Raw genomic sequence first — 23,552 nt, 5'->3', positions numbered from 1 at the left:
CTCCAAACGAAGGCTATGCATTGGTGCCATAATTCCCCTCTGGCTGGACATTCAGGGAGTAAAAAGACTCAGCCTTTAGTGGAAAGATACTTTTGGTGGCCCAATTTGAAACAAGAGGTAATCAAGTACGTGCAGGAATGTGAAACATGCGTACAAAGTAAAGCTGATCACACCAAGAAGTCAGGGTTACTTAAACCCTTGCCCACTCCCACCAAAATATGGACACACATATCAATGGACTTTATCACAGACTTACCACCGGATGATCAGTATGATACGATTTGGGTGGTAGTAGATTACTTGTCTAAACAGGCTCACTTTGTGCCTTGTAGAGGCATTCCAGGAGCAGGGGAATTGGCAGAATTGTTTTTGCAGCATGTGGTTCGCCTGCACGGACTACCACGTACTATTGTGTCTGATAGGGGACCGCAGTTTACATCAAGGTTTTGGCGCGCTTTCTGTCAGATGTTAGGAATCAATTGTGCCCTGTCTACTAGTTACGATCCCCAGACGGATGGACAAACTGAAAGAGTTAACTAGACGCTGGAGCAATATTTGCGCTGTTATTTACATGAAGGAATGGAGTCGTGGGTTCAAGCCTTAGGGTTAGCGGAATTCACATATAATAACGCGGAACATGCTTCCCTGGGAATGGCTCCCAATGAGTGCTTGTATGGGCATGTACAGGAAATGTTACCAGAACAGCTACCAAATGTTGAGAATTTTCCAACACTCCAAAACAGAAAACAATTGCTTCTAACCATCAGACAGAAGGCGCGAGATCATTTGGAATATGCAAAAACTCAATATAAGTTGTACGCAGACAGAAAGAGAAGGGAGGCTCCGCAGTACAAGGTGGGGGATTAGGTATGGCTATCCACACGCAATTTGCCTCTAATTGGATCTCGAAAATTTGCTCCCAAATTTATTGGACCCTATGAAATAGTAAAAATTGTGTCAGAAGTTGCTGTGAAATTGTGTTTGCCTAAATCTCTGAGAATCCACCCGGTATTCCATGTGTGTCTGTTTAAACCTGCAGTGCCTGGAACACGCGTGCAGAGACCTCCAGCTATCCACAAAGAGGGTCATGCGGAATAGGAAGTAAAGCAGATCTTGGACTCAAAAAGGAGGAGACAAGTGTTATGGTATTTGATCCGGTGGGCTGGTTATGGACTGGAAGATTGCTCCTGGGAACCTGCTAGTGCAGTGCATGCACCTCGTCTGGTAAGAATGTTCCATGCAAAGTACCCGGAAAAGGCAGGTCCTGGGAAGAGCCCTGGAAGGAGAGGTAATGTCAGGAATAAGGGCCTGTGGTGCAGGAGGAAGCAGGTACGGCATATCTAAAAACTACAATTCCCAGCAGGCATGGGGAAATGTGTAGTTCCTTGGGCCTGTCGGTACTCAGCTGCCGGCACTTTGCAATTAGGGATTGGGCTCTTAACGGCCGCCTGCCCGTGCTCATGTGCTGTTGATTAATGTTGGAGAGCATGGGCGGCGGCGGCGACGGCGGCAGGAGCGAAGCAAGAACGCTGAAGGAGTAAGCGAGTGGCGGGAAGGAATCACGCCGGTTATGTCGCAAGGCATCTTTATATCCCGGGGTGCGGCGGCACACGCTCCTTAATCTGCTCCAGAGCTACAGGTCCGGGTCAGCCGCAGTAGGCTCCCGGACCATCAGTTAAGTGTTTCTATGTTTGTTTACTTGGCCAGTTTACGGCATTAACATGGAGTAAATCAAAAGCTTCAAGTATTTATGTCTGGACGTCTGAGGAAAACGTCCGGACCAAAAGTTAAGTGCAGGCACATAAATCCTTGGTTTTTGGGCAAGATAAATGCCAGTCTGGTAGCCGGCACATTGCTTACCTCACGTTCTAAGCACCAGGGAAAAATTCAACTCTTCTAATCCGCATTTCCAGTTATTAAGTTTTTTCTATGTGCAGTGTATTATGTTAATCCATGTTTTGTGAGGCATGTGAACGTCTCAATGTTCTCTGTTCATTATCAGTGTATTATGGTTTTAAGTCATTTCTAGTTATTCGCTTTTCCCAAATGGAGAAAAGCGCCTTTCTATGTGCATTATGTTGTGCTAATCCATGTTTGCTCACGATTTGTGTAGGGTGGCGTGTTATGTGTTAATTAATTACTGAAGATAGAGTCAGGTCAGGTTGCAGGAGTATTAAGCTATCTAGTAAGGAATTGTAGGGGTCTTTTGTCGTTTTATGTCTTGTTGTCTTCCCTTCCTTCCCCTTATTGGTCCATCCCCTTTCCCTAACTCCTTCTTCCCCCCATTGGCTGCCACGTGGCTACCTGTAATTCGAACATCCAGGCGCCCTTACAACCACGGTGGGAGGGGTCGATCCATTCGGCTTCTGTGGTTCGGGAGAGGGGATTGAAATCCTCCTCCCTTAAGTTCAGTTGTGACAGTATGGTATCATGCCGTTTTCTCAATATACATCTTAATTGGCATCCTGTTTGGATGGTACGCTATTTTTCCTACATTAGAGATATACTACAATATGGCCCCCATGTTATAATGAGGAGAACACCTTTTCTCCCCTCTTTATTTTCACTAGGCTTTGCATTTTCACCGGATACCACGTGGTATATGCCTTTCTCGTTTATCTTCTTAAAATGGCGACCGGCGTCACCATGGTGATTTAACTGATGCCTCTGTGTGAGTTCCTGACTGCGCTCCAGAGCACTCTGTTTCAGGTGGGTTCCCTCGTGTTCACATTGATAGGCTAGGGACCCTCTACAAGGTGATGTACTACCACTATTAATTACGTGTCTCTTTGACTTTTTGCAGCCTCTGTGCTAGCTCAACGATCCTTGGTTCTGCTGCACAGTGGAATTTTAGGCATAGCAACCAACACGTAACCTACGGCTTTCAGTGTTTCAATGACGGGCATGCATGATTGAATTTATGCTTTGACATACCGTCATCTAGGTGTGTTATTACTCTCCTCGCCTTTAACTTTTCATACCTGGGATCTATCCTTCACTAATAGGATAATTATTCTTTTTCTTTCCTTGGTTTTCCTTCATAGATTCTTTCCCTCTTGACTCGTGGTACGAAAGATGGGCTACTCTGACTGCTGCCCATGGACAAGTCTAGTTTAAGACATTTCACTAATACATTATTGGGTACTTATCCAAATTTGGAGCAGTTTAAGTTAGGTTTAGTGGTCCTATTCTCTTATACTATATCTTGTTTTCCTTCTTGTCCTTAAGGTCTGTTGTTTCTATATCTTACTGTCTATTTTTTATACTTACCTTTCGTTCTGTATATAGTAGGTCCTCTTGGGACCACCACACCTCTGTATCATGCGGAGGTATTCAACTATTTGACTATTCTACTAGATTACTTGTTTCTCCCTCCATATGGGGTGTATGCTTAATTCTAACTTGAGTATATACGGTGATTGGTGTTTTTAACTAGTTTTCCATACACTTGGTATTTTGTCTAAATTACATATCCATATTGAAGCATTATAATCCATTGTAGGTGTCTTACGTTTAATATTGGTTCTTCCATGGTAACCTCGCCTGTTTACATCTTTATCTTAAAATATACTTGACATGAGTCTTCTCTTTACCTCTTTCTGTTTCCAGATTTAGCTGGTCTCATTAGTTAGACCCACATTCGATAATTGATACTACTCAGCTTTTCTCCAGCTCTCACTTTAAAGCAGTAATTTGCAGAATCAACATGCACACTGGTCTGTGATGGTGTGCACTTTTTCACTCCTCCATTTTTGCTCCATCAGGTAATCGTTACCTCTTTTTGACACAACAACCGCTTGGTTTGAATTCTTGTTGGATTGTCAAGTTGTGTACAGGGGACCCCTACCCATTTAAGTTAAATGTCCCCTTAGGGCATTATACAATTGGGCACATCATAATAGAGAAGGGACTCATTTGTTCTATCGAAAATATGATGGAACTCATGTTTTACGAGCTGAAAACATAGTTTAGTGAAATCATACTAGAATCACTCTTGTTTGTAATTCAAAGGTTAAAAATATGTTTAGTTTACTTTACTTGATGTACAAATAACTCAGCATTTATGGACTAATGTACAACAAAACTTGACAGTTTTTGTAATGCATATTCTTTTATAGTCTGTTTAGGCCTACGAAGAAGAGAATTCTCTCCTCGAAACGCGTCACCATTTGAAAACGGACTACTGTCAACATTTCTTCAATTTATCTTTTTTTCTGTAAAAATATTGTTTCTGTCTTTGTATGCAATTTGTACTTTGTAAAAATATATATACACAACTTTGTCTTACAAAACTTGCTATGTATGAGAATTATTATTTACACTTGAACTCCCAAATTAATTCTCTTTAGACTATAGTAGTTGGTTTGTACATCACAGAATAGTGTGCAAGGGACGGGAGGATTCAAAGTTTGAATCTTCTCCTCTTCTCTCAATAAAGTAGGGAAACCTGGCAAACAAACAGATTGTAGTTCTCACACTCTCAATTCATTTCAGTTACACAAAAGGCCTTATGCCTCGATATACATCACCTATGACATCATCCTATGTGGCTTGAGCGGAGAGATTGGATAAGGGAAACGTATACATATAGGGGGTCATTACGACCCAGGCGCTAATTGCGCCAACATTACCACCATGGTGTAAACTACGTTTACACCATGGTGGATGGCGGATTTACCGCCCCATTCCAAGGTGAGTGGGGCACTAAATCCCCATTTCCCATTTTCCCTTCCCCATTCCCATTTTTGCCCCATAGGGCATAATGGGAGTGGGGAAGGCGCTAATTACGCCACCGTAAATTACGGTGGCGTAATTAGCATCATGGCAGGTTAGCGCCATCGATTTTAACGGCTGCTAAAAGCAGCCGTTAAAATCAGAATCAGGCGTTAAGGGTTAACAACGGCATTAACCCTTAACGCCTGGGTCGTAATGAGGCCCATAGTCTCTTTAATGATAGTGCTAAGCAGATATGTTTTTTCGACGCCAAGTCATTCTGAAGCTTTCACAAGTGTGCTAATGTCATTTGCCAAAAAATATAAAAAATCATATTACAAACAATATTTGTTGTTAACAGTTGTTATGAGGTCGTCCACACAACCTAAATTATTATGATTGAATTAATACTCAATTTCTCCCCCGTTATATAAACAATCAGTGTATTGCTCAATGTTATAACTATAATATTTCACATTTGTCAGGTAACTGGGTATCTGGATATTATTTATGTTTGTATTTATTGATTTATTAAGCGCCTTACGCCAAAGCGCTGTACAATTGAACAACATAATACATAAACAAACAATATAACAGTTGAAGCAAATACATTATGAATCAATCAACAAAACAATGAAAAGAGCAATTAACTGAGGGAGTTAGGTTGGGAAGGAGAGAGGGAGTGGATAGGAGGGGAGTGGTGAAGAATGGTAGGAGGAGGGAAGGGGGAGGGTGAGAGGGGGAGGCAGGAGAGGGGGGAGATAGTTAGGGGAAAGAGTAGGGAGGAGAGGGGGATGCAGGAGGGGGGAGGTGATTCAGGGAGGAGAATGGAGGTGGATAGATTTAAGGGAAGAGCGGAATGAGATGAAGGTGGGGGTAGAGCGGATAGCAAGAGGAAGGGAGTTCCAGTGTAGAGGTGCTAGGAGTTGGAAGGAGCGGAAACGGGAGGAGGCACAGGGGGAGGGAGGTACAGTGAGAAGGAAGTGGTCAGCTGACCGAAGGGAACGGGAGGGAGAGTAGAAGGAGATAAGGGAATTATTCATCCTCATTACTTGGAAGTGATGTGTACATTTGAACTGTACAATATTGATGGTTGTTTCTCAATTTTATTCAATCAAATGTTACTAATTATCACCTCAGGCTGTCCGGGTGCACAGCTATGCTCCTACAGGATTTATGATGCAACATTCCATAGTCTTTAAAGGAACACATTCATCTTGTGTTCTTGATTCAAACCAGTGGTTGTACAACGTAATCTGCAGATCATTTTGCATTCCATTTGTCTCAATAAGAGTTTTTGGTTTCCTCCTCTAGTCCCACATTTAACCTTCTTCAAGACAATAAATCTTATACCTCTCTTGTTATCCAAGTTTTATTCTGTTTGCCAATGATCTGCTAATGGTCATCTCTAATCTTGGCTATTTAGGCTAGGTAGATGCCCTGGAATTCGGATATCGAGCTCACATATGGTGCTGCCCACATAGATTTTCTGACATACGCATACAGTGGCATAGACCACAAATTTGGTTTGTCAGTTATTGACATCTCTTGTCATTTCATATAAAATTTGAGCATTCTGAACATGCATGTTTACACATGCTAGAATATCCACATTTAAAAATAACATTTGTACGTGGTTTAAGCCAATCAATCCCACTACCCACTTCTTCTGTTAGTGGTTTCAGAAAGGAGGGACTAACAATATTCTTGATTATGGGTCCCTGAGTTAATATAAATCTCGGTTTAGGCTCAATATATTCATTAAGGTCTGGGCCAATCCGTAGTATATGCCAATGCGTATTCACCATACCAAAAAGATCTTTACTGTCACTAGAATATTTGTTGATAAGATTGACCCCTTATTGCAGCTGACTCATCTCCTGTGAGGCCTGAGAATGAGAGGCACGTCATCCCATGGAGCCGCCTGATTGGGTGGATTTAACATCAAATAGCGCAACCCGGCTGAGCCGTGAGGCGAAGCCAAGCCTGGTATTAAAGACCTGTGTGGTCAAGGCCCTGTCTCTTCGTCAACAGCCTGCACAGCAGAAGGATGGGCCCCTCACCATCGTGGACCCAGTCTGCAGCTTTCACCTTATTTTGCAACCTTTTTTAAAAATAGCTGCCACCTTATTGCAGCTGACTCGTCTCCCGTGATGCCTGAGAAGGAGTGGCATGTCGCCCCATGGAGCCGCCTGATTGGGTGGATTTAACATAAAATACTGTGACCCGGCTGAACCGTGAGGCAAAGCCAGGTCCGGTATTAAAAAGACCTGTTTGGTCAAGGCCCTGTCTCCTCACTGTTTACTGCATGGCTCCCTGGCATGTTACTATCGACCGTCCCATTTTGCGAGCTTGTAGTGGTGCAGATATCTACTCTCATGTCCGACCGTGTGAACTCTCAAGGTAAGAGATACACCTTGCTGCACACAAACTTTGCAAATGTGCCCGATCCTTGCACCCAAGCTCGACCTATCCCATGTTTACCCCCTTACTCCTTCATCTTCCCTATCACTACTATTCCTACCTCAAGCCTGATCCTGCTGCTGATTGGAACATACTCACTACATTAAGTTCGCTCGCCACCTCTTTCTGGATTTCCACTCAACATATATCTTTGCCAACACTCCATAGCTATGACCAGAGCTCATGTGCCACGCAAGTCTCTCCTAACATTGCACAACTACATACTCTTGTGCCGACTTACAGCGCATTCCGGAATGCCACACTCTTCAGCCGTTCACTGTCACAAGGTTCCGGCGTTATCCTGTTGCAAATACCTCAAATGATCCACTAATCTCAGTGTTTCTAACTTCAATGTCGTTACTGAGACCTGCGCACAATTCTGTATCAGTTCTCCCATGTTCCAGTAAGCGTGCCTGATTCAGCCCAGGACTTCATCTATTTTATATCTGTTTCCCCACCGTCTATTATAGCACTATTCTACAGCTATAGTTATTTGCCACCACCAATCGTGCCCTATCTATGCATTCCAGATGCAACTCCCTGCAACAAGTGTTGAGATTCCCTTTTTTGTATATGCCCTCATTTATCAGGTTTTATGTATGCATTTTAGATGTAGCGCCCCGCAGCAAGAGACAAGTTTTCCTGCTGTGTATATGCCCTCATCATTCATGTATTATGTATACATTCTAGATGTAGCTCCCCGCAACAAGAGGCGAGTTTTCCTACTCTGTTTATGCCTCCTTCTATCATGTCCTATGTATGTATTTTAGATGTAGCTCCCCACAACAAGAAGCACGTTTTTCCTACCCTGTATACTCCTCCACCTATCATGTTTTATGTATGCATTTTAGATGTAGCTCCCCACATCAAGAGGTGAGTTTTCCTACTGTGTATATGCCCTCTTCATTCGTGTCTTCTGTATGCATTTTAGATGTAGCTCCCCCCAACCAGAGGCAAGTTTTTCTTACACTGTATACGCTTCCTTCTATCATGCCTTATGTATGCATTTTAGATGTAGCTCCCTGCTACAAGAGGTGAGCTTTCCAACTTTGTATATACCCTGATCATTTATATCTTATGAATGCATTAGAGATGTAGCTCCCCGCAACAAGAAACGAGTTTTTCCTACTCTGTACATGCCATCTTCATTCATGCCTTAAGTATGCATTTTAGAAGTAGCTCCCTGCAACATAAGGCAAACTTTTCCTATATTGTATATGCCTCCACTTATCATATCCACTGCTTACAGAGTAGATGTAGCTCACATAAGGATAGCTTCTTCTAGAACTGTATGCACTTTGGATGTCAGACCTGTAATCTCTGTAAATTGTTCTATTAAGCACTTATTTGTAACCACATGTTTAAGCTAAAGCTCCTAGATGCCCCCAGGCTTTGAGCACTATATAAATGTTATATATGTAAATAATAAGATTGGATTTTCTCATTTTTTAATATATTCTCTCTAGAAATTGCTTGAATCTTATTGCTAATGTTCAGTATGCACTCCTTGGAATAGCCACTCACACTAAATCTATTGGTTAGTGTTATGTAGGTTTTCTGATGGATGCCTCGATTGTGTTTAGTATTGTTTCATGACTTCTTATTGAGTATGCTGGCACATGAGGGTGATGTCATGAAGTTCCAGATTGTGGAAGTACCATGTAGAATGTTATGAATTGATATTCAACAGTTGTTCATATGCTCTGGTGATGGCTGGGGGTCTTATACATTTGTCTTGCATCTATGGACAATAAACGGACAATTCATCCTACACGGTGTGGTTATTGTCACAACAGTTAATAAATCACATTGTTTTAGGAACTCTAAATTTGTACTGTGGTCTCTGCAAGCTCTATAATATTCTCCCGCAGGGATATTATGTATAGTCAATTTCTTATGGCAACTGGTGGCAATGAGAGTCAAATTAACCTCTGTAGGTTTACGATAGGTTCTGGTTTCAATTCTGTTATTGATGACATAGATTTTTAAATCGAGGAAATCTAGTTCTTGGGCATCGCTGTGTCCTGTTAGTTCAATCCCATATTCATTATTATTCAAATACTCAATGAAGTCAGTGTGGTTGATCGCCTTTGATAACAATATGTCATGTAGATATAATGTTTGATATACTTGTAATTGGACAATACCAATGGTTTGACTGTTTTTATGGGTTGTGTGCACCACGTCATAACAATTGATAATGATGAATATTGTTTGTAATATATGTTTTAATCGTTTTTGGCAAATGACATTAGCACACTTGTGAAGCCTTGAGAAAGACCTGGTGTCGAAACATGTGTCGGCTTAGCACTATCATGAAAAGATCAATATCTTGCAGACTAGATTTGAGTAATTTAATCTTTATATAGATACCAATTATCGGACAAACACAGTCTAAACTTCTGAGTGGCTATCTACATTGTTTACTTACTGTGAATTAGGAGATAGAAGCAGCTATCCTTTTTTTTCATATTATGTAGCTAACTCTGATTATAACCCAAGTGCACCAGACCAAGGCCAGCCCCAGACAATATACATATAGTCTGTATAGCTCTTGGAATCACTGTTGGATGCCTCTTATCTGGTAGGTATACCTTGAACTACCTGTAACTACCTAAAATACATATAATAATGTAATAACTGCAGCGGATAGGCCCATGCAACAATGTATAGTCCACCATCACATAGGCCCTCATGGTTGGTTGTCACTCTCTTACCAACTTTGGTCATTAGGCTCATTAGCAGCACGTAAACGAAACCCAGGTGCAAGGGAACAACCTCAGACAACTGCATTTCTTAGCTAATTAGCTTACCTTCTCTCATCAGTTAGGCCATAAGCCAAAGCTTCTTCTTTGTAGTTGACCTTACTGAACATTCTCTTCCTTTAAAAGGGAGTGAAGGTACATTGCTATCTTCATCTGGAGCTTTATGAATAGGCCTTGCCTTCCTGGTCTTATACCACATGAGAGGAGACCATGGTTTTGTTCATTCTGCCCTTTCATTTTAGTGCTATTTAATTCAATTATATTGCATGTTATTACTATTCTTGGCCTCTGAGACATGGTTCCACCATCCTTCATGTGCTTTCCACATCTTTGAATGTACAATTCTTGGCACTCAAAGATGTTCACTCCTTTACTAAATCTAAGAGAAATATGTCCTACGTACATGGCTTATTCTCTTTGACTCCTTTTGTGCCATGTAGTTGCTCTTGGGGTGGTATCCTTGATTCTGAGCCAAACGACTGTCCTTTGTTCTGCACAATTTTGTATCCCAGTGCCTGTCAGCACTGCAGCCTTGGTTTTCCTTCTCAAGGCTTCTCTCTTACTTTTATACAATGCCAACGTCCATTTTCTCAACATGGATGGTTTTTACCATAGTTTTTTACTATTTTCTACTTCAGCAAGCTTCTATATATCTTATCAGCCTTGCGTTTCTGCATATATAAATCTACTGTGTCTCTCATTACTTATCTTCTTAGTATACATGGTTTTGCTCATATTCGCATATGTGTTTACTTTGTTACTTCATTCTTTAATTGTTCATGCTTCGGTTTCAGGGCATCCACGTATCTTCTATTTCTAGTGGTGTCACTTTTCATCTATCGGACTTCACTTATAGCTCTTATATGTCCAGTGGTGTCTGTAGGCCATGGGTGCACAACATAAGGCCCGTGGGCCAGTTGCGGCCCGCCATGGCATTTTGTCCGGCCCGCGAGGCACAAAGACTTTCCTAATGGAGTGCGGCCCGCAAGCAGCATCGGCTGCCCTCCATTAGGAAAGTCTTTGAAACTCTTCTCTTTTGGGCCAGACAAAACACTGGCCCTCATTGGCTCAGGGCACATGCACCACGTAGCTCCTACGAGCCACGTAATGCATGTGTGCTGCACCAATGGAGGGCCAGCACTACGGCTGGCGTGGCCAGTAAGGCTTGATGCCATAAGGCATTTCAGCCTTGCCACGCCCACGCCAGCCGTAGTGCCAGAGACCTCGCCAGCATTCCAGCTAGCCTGCCTTCGAGCACGTCCGGTAAGTGGTCTGTTTGTTTGTATTTGTGTTTGTGTGTCGGGTATGTTCTGCTGTATGTTTGTGTGTATTTTTGTGTTGTGTTGAGATGCGGGTGTGGGTGGCAGGTGTGCACGAATGTTTGTTTCTGTATGTTTGTGTTGTGTATGTTGAAATGTGGGGTTGGGGGGTGTCGGGTGTGCATGAATGTTTGTTTTTGTATGTTTGTGTTGTGTATGTTGAGATGCAGGGGTGGGGGGGGTGTCGGGTGTGCATGAATGTTTGTTTTTGTATGTTTGTGTTGTGTATGTTGAGATGCAGGGGTGTGGGGGGTGCCGGGTGTGCATGAATGTTTGTTTTTGTATGTTTGTGCTGTGTTTGTTGAGATGCTGGGCTGGGGGGTGTTGGATGTGCATGAATGTTTGTTTTTGTATGTTTGTGTTGTGTATGTTGAGATGCGGGGGTGGGGGGGTGTCGGGTGTGCATGAATGTTTGTTTTTGTATGTTTATGCTGTGCTTGTTGAGGTGCGGGGGTGGGGGTGTCGGGTGTGCATTAATGTTTGTTTTTTGTATAATTGTGCAGTGTTTGTTGAAATGCAGGGGTGGGGGAGGTTTGGGTGTGCATGAATGTTTGTTTTGGAGTGTAAGTGTGGTGTATGTTGAGATGCAGGGTCTGTATGGATGCATGCTTGAGAGTGTGTGTGCTGAGTTGGGGGGGTTCAGGTCTGTATGGGTGCATGCTTGAGAGTTTGTGTGCTGATTTTTTCAGGTCTGTATGGGTGCATGTTTGAGAGATTATGTGCTGAGTTGGTGGGTGGGGGGGGTTCAGGTCTGTATGGGTGCATGCTTGAGTGTTTGTGTGCTGAGTTGGAGGGTGGGGGGTTGGGGTCTGTATGGGTGCATGCTTGAGAGTGTGTGTGCTGAGTTGGGGGGTGGGGGTTCTGGTCTGTATAGGTGCATGCTTGAGAGTGTGTGTGCTGAGTTGTGGGGTGGGGGGGTTCAGGTCTGTATGGGTGCATGCTTGAGAGTTTGTGTGCTGAGTTGGGGGGTTCAGGTCTGTATGGGTGCATGCTTGAGAGTTTGTGTGCTGAGTTGGGGGGTGGGGTATTGGGTCTGTATGGGTGCATGCTTGAGAGTGTGTGTGCTGAGTTGGGGGGTGGGGGTTCGGGTCTGTATGGGTGCATGCTTGAGAGTGTGTGTGCTGAGTTGGGGGGTGGGGGGGTTCAGGTTTGTATGGGTGCATGCTTGAGAGTTTGTTTGCTGAGTTGGGGGGTGGGGGTTCTTGTCTGTATGGGTGCATGCTTGAGTGTTTGTGTGCTGAGTTGGGGTGGGGGTTTGGGTCTGTATGGGTGCATGCTTGAGTGTTTGTGTGCTGAGTTGGGGGTGGGGGGGTTTAGGTCTGTATGGGTGCATGCTTGAGAGTTTGTGTGCTGAGTTGGGGGGTGAGGGGTTCAGGTCTGTATGGGTGCATGCTTGAGTGTTTGTGTGCTGAGTTGGGGTTGGGGGGTTCAGGTCTGTATGGGTGCATGCTTGAGAGTTTGTGTGCTGAGTTGGGGGGCGGGGGGTTCAGGTCTGTATGGGTGCATGCTTGAGAGTTTGTGTGCTGAGTTGGGGGGTGGAGGGTTCGGGTCAGTATGGGTGCATGCTTGAGAGTGTGTGCTGAGTTGGGGGGTTGGGGGTTCGGGTCTGTATGGGTGCATGCTTGAGAGTGTGTGTGCTGAGTTGGTGGGTGTAGGGGTTCAGGTCTGTATGGGTGCATGCTTGAGGGTTTGTGTGCTGAGTTGGGGGGTGGGGGGGTTCAGGTCTGTATGGGTGCATGTTTGAGAGATTATGTGCTGAGTTGGGGGGTGGGGGGTTCAGGTCTCTATGGGTGCATGCTTGAGTGTTTGTGTGCTGAGTTGGGGGTGGAGGGGTTGGGTCTGTATGGGTGCATGCTTGAGAGTGTGCGTGCTGAGTTGGGGGGTGGGGGTTCTGGTCTGTATGGGTGCATGCTTGAGAGTGTGTGTGCTGAGTTGGGGGGTGGGGGGTTCAGGTCTGTATGGGTGCATGCTTGAGAGTGTGTGTGCTGAGTTGGGGGGTGGGGGATTGGGTCTGTATGGGTACATGCTTGAGAGTTTGTGTGCTGAGTTGGGGGGTGGGGGATTAGGTCTGTATGGGTGCATGCTTGAGAGTGTGTGTGCTGAGATGGGGGGTGGGGGGTTCATGTCTGTATGGGTGCATGCTTGAGAGTGTGTGTGCTGAGTTGGGGGTGGGGGGGTTCAGGTCTGTATGGGTGCATGCTTGAGTGTTTGTGTGCTGAGCTGGGGGTGGGGGTTTGGGTCTGTATGGGTGCATGCTTGAAGGTTTGTGTGCTGAGTTTGGGGGTGTGGGGGTTCAGGTCTGTATGGGTGCATGCTTGAGAGTTTGTGTGCTGAGTTGGGAGTGGGGGGTTCAGGTCTGTATGGGTGCATGCCTGAGAGTTTGTGTGCTGAGTTGAGGGTGGGGGTTCAGGTCTGTATGGGTGCATGCTTGAGAGTTTGTGTGCTGAGTTGGGGGGTGGGGGGTTTGGGTCTGGATGGGTGCATGCTTGAGAGTTTGTGTGCTGAGTTGGGAGGTGGGGGGTTCAGGTCTGTATGGGTGCATGCTTGAGAGTTTGTGTGCTGAGTTGGGGGTGTGGGGGGTTCGGGTCTGTATGGGTGCATGCTTGAGAGTGTGTGTGCTGAGTTGGTGGGTGGAGGGGTTCAGGTCTGTATGGGTGCATGCTTGAGAGTGTGTGTGCTGAGTTGGTGGGTGGAGGGGTTCAGGTCTGTATGGGTGCATGCTTGAGAGTTTGTGTGCTGAGTTGGGGGGTGGGGGGTTCGGGTCTGTATGGGTGCATGTTTGAGAGTGTGTGTGCTGAGTTGGGGGTTGGGGGGGTTCAGGTCTGTATGGGTATTGGTTGGGGGTGGGAGCCATGGGGCATAGTGTTTGGTTGGAGGTGAGGGGGCCATGGGGCATAGTGTTTGGTTGGGGGTGTGGGACATGGGGCATAGTGTTTGGTTGGGGGTGGGGGAACATGGGGCATGGTGTTTGCTTGAGGGGTGGAGGCCATGGGGCATAGTGTTTGGTTAGGGGTGAGGGGGCCATGGGGCATAGTGTTTGGTTGGGGGTGAGGGAAATGGGGCATAGTGTTTGGTTGGGGGTGAGGGGGCCATGGGGCATAGTGTTTGGTTGGGGGTTAGGTGTCCATGGGGCATAGTGTTTGATTGAGGGGTGGGGGCCAGGGGGCATAGTGTTTGGTTGTGGGTGGGAGCCATGGGGCATAGTGTTTGCTTGAGGGGTGGGGGCCATGGGGCATAGTGTTTGGTTGGGGGTGGGAGCCATGGGGCATAGTTTTTGGTTGGGGTTGAGGGACATGGGGCATAGTGTTTGCTTGAGGGGTGGTAGCCATGAGGCATAGTGTTTGGTTGTGGGTGGGAGCTATGGGGCATAGTGTTTGCTTGAGGGGTGGGGGCCATGGGGCATAGTGTTTGGTTGGGGGTGGGAGCCATGGGACATAGTGTTTGGTTGGGGGTGGGAGCCATGGGGCATAGTTTTTGGTTGGGGTTGAGGGACATGGGGCATAGCATTTGCTTGAGGGGTGGGAGCCATGGGACATAGTGTTTGGTTGGGGTTGGAGCCATGGGCGTAGTGTTTGGTTGGGGGGTGAGGAGGCCATGGGGCATAGTGTTTGGTTGGGGGTGAGGTGGCCAAGGGGTATAGTGTTTGGTTGGGGGTGAGGGAAATGGGGCATAGTGTTTGGTTGGGGGTGAGGGGGCCATGGGGCATAGTGTTTGGTTGGGGGTGAGGTGGCCATGGGGCATAGTGTTTGGTTGGGGGTGAGGGGGCCATGGGGCATAGTGTTTGGTTGGGGGTGAGGGGGCCATGGAGCATAGTGTTTGGTTGGGGGTGAGGGGGCCATGGGGCATAATGTTTGGTTGGGGTGAGGGACCCATGGGGCATAGTGTTCGGTTGGGGGTGGGAGCCAAGGGGGCATAGTGTTTGGTTGGGGTTGGGAGCCATGGGGCATAGTGTTTGGTTCGGGGTGAGGAGGCCATGGGTCATAGTGTTTGGTTGGGGATGAGGGACATGGGGCATAGTGTTTGGTTGGGGGTCAGGGGGCCATGGGGCATAGTGTTTGGTTGGGGGCAAGGGGGCCATAGGGCATAGTGTTTGGTTGGGGGTGGGGGCCATGGGGCATAGTGTTCGGTTGGGGGTGGGAGCCATGGGGCATAGTGTTTGGTTGGGGTTGGGAGCCATGGGGCATAGTGTTTGGTTCGGGGTGAGGAGGCCATGGGTCATAGTGTTTGGTTGGGGATGAGGGACATGGGGCATAGTGTTTGGTTGGGGGTCAGGGGGCCATGGGGCATAGTGTTTGGTTGGGGGCAAGGGGGCCATAGGGCATAGTGTTTGGTTGGGGGCAAGGGGGCCATAGGGCATAGTGTTTGGTTGGGGGTGGGGGCCATGGGGCATAGTGTTGCACTCCAAGAGAGAACCCAATAATAAAGCTAAAACAGGCACAGTTAGGAGATGAACATCCTTTGCTTTTTGAGGAAACCTGACTCAACGAAGGCCATACTCCTCTTGGGCAACCCAAACAGCAAACTATAGCAGTCCAAAATAACGGAATGTCCAATCAAGGGTCAATAAAATATATATAATTTAATGAAACAGACGATATATAATAACTAAATAGAAATAAATTATGGAAAATGTGTAGTACAAAATCTAAGTTTGAAATGCAAATAAAAATTGTTACCCCTCAAAAACATATTCTTTTTCCATGTGTTTAATACAAATTGGGGGTTGAAAAAGCCTCCTGCCACGCCCCGTCTACCGCCCCGCCCACATTTACTTTTAGGCCCACTATAGCCATCATGTAAGGTACTTTTGGCCCTCTGTCAAAATCAGTTGTGCACCCCTGCTGTAGGCGTACGTCTACCGCATCAGTTTAAGGGTACATTAGATAAGGTTGTCTGAGTGCATAATGTCTTTCATATCTCTGATGCGGAATTGGGATGATACCAGGTGTTATTCACAGTACGTTCTTGCTGTTCTTCAAGTAGGACCTAGGTAGGAGTAGGTTCTATAAATGACGTGTATGTCTGCTTCTCTACAGTGACACACAATGAACGCTGTTTTCCTAATCAAGGTGCCAAGTCACATTGTGCTTGGCTTGTTAAGAAAACGAAAACACCTTTGATGCTGAGTGGATGCATTTAGCCCATGTCCCAAAGCAGCCACTAGAACAATTAAGCAAGAAAATGACAGTTACCCTTCCCAGGTATGTGCCATATTTATTTATTTGATTTAACTATTTCATTTGTTGATAGCACCCAGAGCCAGAGGTATCACGACGCTGGTACATATTGGTGTAAAAAACAGGCATAAAAGGTACATAAGAAAGAAGGAGACATATTTGTTGAACAATATGTCACATATGTAACTAACAAGTAATAAACAAAAAAAAATGTTGGTGTCTCAAATAAAAACACCTGAAAATAAAGGACATAGTTTAAAACTTTTTCTGTGTGGCACGTTAAATCTCTTGGAAGAATGCATAGATTTGGTCAGCTAACTAATACTGTTTGATGGCCTTCAGAAAAAATAATGACCCATGATCGGTGCTTAACACTGAAATGTTAAGCACATATTGTGTAAAAACAATGGCTTGTAGAATGAGCTTGTAAATTGCCCACACTTTAAAGGCTGTCAGCACAAAGGGCATGGGCTCTGGAGACACACACCCTGCACCTGCCGAGCTTTTTCTAGGCCGCAAGGTAAGAGGCAACTGTCTGGGTGGTACCCATCCTACGCCCCCCTGAGCTAATCAGCTCTGCTTCCCAGGCAGCCACCCGCTCTGCCCGCCCCAGGAAACGGGTGTGCCCGAGACATGACTGTTCAGCCGAGTACCAATGGCCTTTCAGTCACATGTTTGAGACTGACTGACTCAAATCCAGCCCCTCTGCAAGGAACGGCTGAAGATGTGTGGAGGCCCATATCAACATGATGCCTGCCCGCCCACCCCCCCTTGCTTAGAGCGGAAAGCAGTCTGCGGCACCCGAGGTGGGCATACATTATAATGGATATAAAGATATGCTTAATAGCCGACAATTATCCTGAGACGGCTAGCCAGCAGGGAGCTGCAACATTGAATGCCAGTTAGCTATGAATCCTTCTAAGTGGCTGCCGTGGAGGAACCGTTGTTAAAAGGCAACAAGGTAATAGCACGCCTGTTTTCCCAAATGGAACAGATGGCTGGACAGGCTCCAGCAAACACATCTTGTAAGCCGAGTGCTGAACACCGCACACTGTAAGCCCCAGAACTTAAGTAATGTATAAGTAATATATAAAGGAATATATTGTGATGTTATAGACTGCTGACAAGCAATATGGGGGCACTTGCTGGGGGGGACTGAGGCTCAATGCCTCTTCCATTTGAAAATGCTGAAAGGCCCTGACGCTGTTCCTGCCCTCTGCCCTTCCAGAGTCACATAGCTGAGCTTTGCTGAATGTCAGAAACACAGTCTGAGACGTGACTGACACTGCCCTGGCTCCACTAACCTTTCAGAGTCCGCCTTAAAGGCCAGTCTTATACAGTTCCCAAATTCAATATAGAATATTCTGGTTCTGGCCACATCCAAATGAAAATAAGCACATGTTAAATATAGATGTGCTGGTTTTGAAAAGAAGTCTATTGTCACCTTCCTGGTGAAAGAAGTACGTAATACAAAGCACCAATTAGGATTCAGAAAATCACTTAGAACCTGGTTCTTCAACTCACAATCAGACGGGAACGACTAGAAACACGATGACAACCCAGAAAATCGGAAAGGACCACAACGCGCATGACAAGTAGAAGCGGGGGAGCGAGGGAACCCTGGACTTGCCCACTCCCAAACCATCATCCGACTCTAGACTTCACCTAACGACAGGCAGCCTAGCTATGTCGAGGTAACACCAACCAATAAATGGATCCCACTGAGACAAGGATCACCTACAAATCAGAGGAGGTAACCCACCCCAAAAACCAAGAGGCAATGGCAAGCTACCCCTCCCCTCACCCCGACGATCTACGATCAATCCTAGTACCATACACCACTAGACCCAGGAGGGAGGGGCCTTCACTGCCTTCACACCCTCTGATTGCCAAACACAGTGAGACGACACCAATGGCGCAGCATGCAGCTAGAGACTCAGAGAGTGTTGAAATCCAAAAACAAGAAGGTAAGCAGAAAGAGAAAAAAATAAGAAAAATCATGGCTACCCCAAATGTTAAACCTCAACCCTCCTCTCTGCATACACATATCATAGGCTAAACAAATACAACCAATCCTTGCGCAGCAGTCTTCATCCACGTCACTACACTGCAATCAATAAAACAAACCACACATAGGGCCTCATTACGAGGGGACGGTAAGGGGTTAACAGCGCCGGTAAAGGCGCCGGAGCCGTTAACCCCTTACCGCCCTATTACGAAGTCTGCTCACGGGACCCGCTAAGGACGCCTGGTTTTACCAGGCATCCTTAGCGGGTCCTGCAAGAAGCCCAGCATGCTAACAACGGGCCCGTCATTAACGGGCCCGTTGTTAGCCTGCTCCCCATTCCCATTTGAGCCCTATAGGGACTCAAATGGGAATGGGGATGGTCAGGGTCCGGGTTCCCTGAATGGGGAAATACTGGGCCCTCCAAGGTCGGAATGGCCCGGTATTTCCCCATTCAGGGACCCCGGACCCGAGTTTGGAGGCAGCCATGCTGAGGGATGAAGGCGCTCTGAAAAAAAAACGTTCTTATTGTCCCCCTGTTCACTAATTGCCTGTCAATAAGTGAAGAGAGGGACAGACAGAAATGTTTTGCTGCGCCTAATAAAGAATTATGCAGAGTCAGGCCACACACAAAACAAGAACAGCAGGGGACTCAATTGACAGGAACAAACACACACACCAACTGAGTCCCCTGCTGTTCTTGTATTGTGTGTGGCTGGGCTTGAAGCTCTTCATCATTAGCAAATAATGGCCGCTTTGCCTCCAGCCCGGGTGACTATCATGTCAACGTAAATATGGGTCTGATACTTAAGTTTGCATGACAGTGAGCTAGAGGCAAAGCACCCTTTAATGCTCACCTGCAGCTTTGGGCCCTGCACCAGCTCTCTTGTTGCTGGCCGGGATCGGAAGAGGCACAGTGCTTCCACTGGTACCATCTGTGTAGGCCCAGAAGGGCTGGCAATTCACATGCCAGTCTTGCTACTCTGAAAGCCCAGCAGGGCTGGGGAATTAGGTCACCTGTGTCGGTGAGTCAAGTGTTAGTCTGGTGTTTATGAAAGACGAACAGTGCTGAAGGAGGGGTTAAATGCTTGATGCTTGTCAAACTGCTTAATCACAAATAAATGCATATGTTCTGGTGACAGCAGTTATTAGGAAATTAAACTGAGTTCATGGGTCCCAACTTCGGATTTTCATTACAGGGGCAGAAATACTGCCGCCCTAAATATACGAAAGCGACCACCCCAACCCATGCCCTGGCCAAATACATTTCATAGCACTTGTTTTTCATAAGGTATTGCAAAAGGTCATATTTGATTAGCAATTTGTTTTTAATATATAACCTCCCAGCAACGGTCCCTCAACCTGCTAAGCTACCCAGCTCTCATTCTGCTGTAGATGTGTTTATGAATCCCTTAATGTAATAAAAATCACTGCATTACTAACAATATTTTGGGTGCAGCACTGCCATGGAAGTGATTTAAATCGAAACTGATGTACAGTGTGGAGTTTGAAAAGAAGCAGCATGACAGATATCACACCAGTTTTCAAACAAACAAACAAACATTATATTGAAAGGTTACATTTCTTTTGCAACCATATCAATAAAAAATTATATATATATATATATATATATATATATATATATATATATATATATATATATATATATATTTTGAACATTTTATTTGAGCAGAGTTCAACTGCTGGCTCCGCCCCCTCGCAACGCCACCCTCTCCTCAAAACTCAGCCCCCAGCCCTTGTGGGATCCACCTTGACATTCCAGTTCTACCACTACACCCTACCAGGGGAGCCGATTTATTAATTCTAGGAGGGTCTCAAATACAGGAAGTGACATCACTGGCAGTTATAGGACCGCAAATTTGCATGTAGTTGCCAACTTGGTGCAACGGCGCGTGGGGGGGTAGGAGGCGCGCGCTGCGCAGAACAGTGGAAACATTGGCTAGCATGCACTGAATATACTAAAGTCAAGTAAGAAGGAGATTTAAGCCTTCGAGTTGCATTCCAGTAGGCCAACACTGCCCCTATTCCACCCCTCTATAATCATCCAGGTTGTAGTAGCCCTCAAAAGGCAGAGCAACACAAACTAGGAAGGGAGAACGAAATGCCGTCCCATCCTGTGAGTGTGTCAAACGTCAGAGCAAAGACTGTGCGTGTGCCTCCTACCTTGGAGCACAATCTCACTAATTTGGTGCAAATCTCACAAGTGGGAGCATTGGAATCCCCTGCTCCCCTGCGTGTGTGTGGGCTGCAGACCCCGGATCACATGCTCACTTCTTCAGTGTGAAACTCTGGCCAAGGCTCTTTGGGCAAGCATTCAGGATGGGTCTCACACCGATAAACAGTGTGATATATTGAGTGGGCACCTCACTCCTTGGAGCATAGTACCGCCCGTTGCTGGTAATCTCACAACTGAATGTACAGTTTCACTCTTGGTCATCTCAGTGACCCCATGTATATTTATGGAGTCAGACTCCCATCTGGGAAGACAATTATATTTCTGTTAAAACACTCAAAATTGTCACTCCAGTTTTCTAGATCTATAGATCCATACCATATTCATTCAATGTGTGTGCAGGGGTGATAACTTGTGTCTGAGAGAGCTCATTCTTTCATTCAGGAGAGATAAAGGGGTAACAACCCCTTGTATGTAGGATTAGGCTCATTTTGCCCCATGGCCCCTCCAGAAGGAGTGAGAAGGTTTTAAGACCCTTCTGATTCTGCTATCCGACAGGCTCGAGCCTTCTATCCCTTGCCCCATCACGGCTCCCAACATCCTGAGCGGCAGCTTATGGACAGCAAGCAGCTCCGGACATGCCTGTTGCCAATTAAATGTATACAGATCTACTATTTAGACACTTGGAGAGAGCCATGAATCCACATTGGTGGTGAAGAAGCACTCAACATACAGAACACAATGGTATAGTGTTGCAGTCCTGCTGAGAAATGACAATTCTGAGCATGTGAGCAGTGGGCTGGATCAGTGCTGCCCCATAAAAGGTGTGGAAGCCTCTGTGAGAAGTGGCAGTACTGTCCCAACGGTGAGAAGTGTAGTATTTTCACATTAACTATGCTTAAGAACTTTGGGTTATTGAATAGTGCTGCTACATTCTGAGTAATTCCATCCCTTTAAATATATGAGCTCTTGTATAACCACGACAGTGTTGAGTTATTCTGATGATGACAGACTTGCTCAATAGTTCTGGTTCTGTATCATTAAATGTACTTCGGATCTTTAGAGTATCGGAAGGATAGCTCAGGGGCAACATGCTCACCTTGGAAGCAAAATGACACAGAGCAACACAGGTTCAATCCCTTGGTCCGCGCAACACAGGTTCGCTCTCTCGGTCCACGCAACACAGGTTCGGTCCCTCGGTCTGCGCCACACAGGTTCACTCCCTCGGTCCGTGCAACACAGGTTCGCTCCCTCAGTCCGCGCTTAGAAACCTCTGGGTAGTACACGCATTATAAATAACCAATTAAAATAATAAGAAATACATCTGTTGAGAAGTGCTGGGGCCTTGTCAATAAGAGTGTAGCAGCTCAACTAAGAAGTGCTGATGTTGTCCCATCAAAAGTATATTATAGAAGCCCTGTTACAGCAGTACTATCCCATCAAGAGTATAGTGAGCTAACTGAGGAGTACCAGCATTGCCCCATTTCAAATATGGCAGCTCTACTAGAAAGTGTTGGCTCATACGCCTCCGCTCCCCGCCCATAGCATTCACCCTCACCACGTGCACACTCAAAGACATGCAAACAGTCTCATTTGCCCTCTCCCTGCCCCTGCTCCCTGCCCCCTCCCTCGCTTTGCATCTGTACCTCCATTTCTAAAAATCCTTCTGGGTTGGGTGTACTTCTACATCTGATCACCCCTCTTGCCAAGAGGGGTGCACAGATGTACAAAAACACCCAACCCAAAACGATTTTTAGAAATTGAGGGACAGACTTGTTTTGCATCTGTACCTCCATTTCTAAAAATCGTTTTGGGTTGGGTGTACCTCTACATCTGTGCACCCCTCTTGGTAAGAGGGGTGCAATCTGTGCACCCCTCTTGCTAAGAGAGGTGCACAGATGTACAAATACACCAACCCAAAACGAGTTTTAGAAATTGAGGGACAGATGCAAAGCAAGAGCCTCTTGCTTTGCATCTGTCCCACAATTTGTAAACATCGTTTTACCCCGGCTTTTACCCGGGCCGCCAGAGAGAGACACAGAGTGGATGGAACAAAGGGCCATCCATACTGCGTCTCTTCTCTCCGCTGATGGGGGGAGCTCAGCCCGACTTCATTTTGCGGGGGGGCGGGGGGCTGGGCCCCGCAGTCTTAACTTTCAGAGCCGTCAGAGCACCAGGGGACCACTGTGGTGGTTAAAGTGCGTGGTATAAATATCCTTTAACATTAACATCGTGGAAGCCAAATTTCCGTGTGCTTTCAATAACAGCGAACTGTCCCATGAGTTCCCCCACCCCGCACGTGCTAATTATGAATCGCTGCCTCATGTTCCATCCATCCCTGTCTCTTCGGGGGTCTGACACATTGTCATTTGCATGCGCATAGTCCTCCTCTCTAATAGCAGTGAAAAGGCCTGCCTTTGAGCCACAAATTATGGTCATCACATCCAGGCCAATTAATGGGCCACACAGTAACCTTGATCGGACGTCATCAGTCCGGATCTGGGCGGTAAGTGCGGCTGAGTCAGATGTCTGGTAAGCGGGCACTGGCACTGGAACTGGTAGAACTGACATCTTCTGTAAACCAGCCACCTCCGTGGACGCCCACAATGCGTGTCAAAAAAACGTCATTAACAAGACCTGCACGTCCGGCATCCGCAGAAAGAAGCGCAGACTTCCGGTAGAGGGAAATATCCGTTTAATAGATGGAGATGTTTGTATATGCAGTTTGTTTATATTGCCATGCCAGTCACTGGGGTGCGACTTTCCAGCAAAGTGGCGTATTTACTAGTCCTAAGAAGGTTTCATCACCAGGATTGCTTTGACAGGCGCTCGCGACCTTTAAATCCTGGAATATGCAGCGAATGCAGGCGGTATTATCCACCACAATGAACCTAGTGTCTGGCACCAATAGGAACA

Source organism: Ambystoma mexicanum, chromosome 3q (assembly GCF_040938575.1).
Source record: "Ambystoma mexicanum isolate Mex_15411 chromosome 3q, UKY_AmexF1_1, whole genome shotgun sequence".
NCBI classification, from domain to species: domain Eukaryota; kingdom Metazoa; phylum Chordata; class Amphibia; order Caudata; family Ambystomatidae; genus Ambystoma; species Ambystoma mexicanum.
Note: the sequence above shows the minus strand (reverse complement) of the source record.